This window comes from Arachis duranensis, chromosome 10 (genome assembly GCF_000817695.3).
Source record: "Arachis duranensis cultivar V14167 chromosome 10, aradu.V14167.gnm2.J7QH, whole genome shotgun sequence".
In the NCBI taxonomy this organism is placed as follows: Eukaryota; Viridiplantae; Streptophyta; class Magnoliopsida; order Fabales; family Fabaceae; genus Arachis; species Arachis duranensis.
Genome location: NC_029781.3, coordinates 6238802 through 6239972, shown reverse-complemented (window position 1 = coordinate 6239972; position 1171 = coordinate 6238802).

Below are 1171 nucleotides of genomic sequence, written 5' to 3'. Positions count from 1 at the left end.
ATGTTTGGTTTTGGTTGGGATATATTATGTGGTCATATATGTGATTATGATTATTGATGCCTTGATGGTATGATGATGCATGAGAGATATGTATGTTGTGATATATGCTTGAGGAATGATTAAGGTTGATTTGTGGGTGAAATCACGTGATAGTGAGTATAATATTGATTATGTATAATGATGACCGATTGGAAATAGTATTGTTGGAAATTGGGATGGGGAAGGATGTATGACATGTTAATGATGAGGAAGGATGTATGACATGTTGATATGTTTGTAATTTAGCCATTTGTTTGAAATGGGTAAAGATGGTTATATGGCGGTTTTGTGAATTGTGGTAAGGTGTTAATGTATGAGTTGAGGAGGCTTGATGTTGATTTTGGTATATTTTGATGATTTCAAAAAGGGTTAAAAATTGGCATGTTTTGGTTGATTTTGAAAAGAGTTGAAAATGGCTTGTTTTGAAAATGGCACTGTGGTTTTGCATGAAAAATATGGTTTTTGGGCATACTTTGACGGGACATAACTTGGACTATGGATCTCTGTTTTGTGCCAAATCTGTTTAGAAATGAAATTGGATCCGGGATGTCCATGCCGTTCAAAGAACGGGTGAAAAACGATTTAAAATGAGAGAGTTATGTCTGTCGGAAGATTGGGGGTTGAATCTGTGAATTCTGCAGCTTTTAACTTAGAAAATTTTTAGCAGAATGACCCTCCACGCGTAGGCGCACTTGGCACGTACGCGTCGTTCTTCGAGAAGGCACCATCCACGCGTGCGCGTGGTGTGCGCGTGCACGTCGATGCGCTGCACCCAATGCCCAGCCATTTTCCCGAGAGTTGTGCCAGAGTTGTGCCAGTTTTGTGCCTGGGGCGCAAATGCACCCACGCGTACGCGTGGCAGACGCGTACGCGTCGTTGTCTATTTTTTTAATCCGCGCGTCCGCGTGAATGGCGCATATGCGCCGATGAGTTTTGTGGCCATCCACGCGTGCGCGTGGAGTACGCGTACGCGTGAACCTGCTTTCATGCCAAAATTGATTTTTGAGTTTTAATAGTCAAATCTCATACTTCTAAGCCTCCGATCTCACCACTTATATCTTAAATCGTTGTGATATGCCTAGCTATGAGGGAAGGAGTTAGGGGATGTGGTAACTTACGAGTGAAGCAAGGA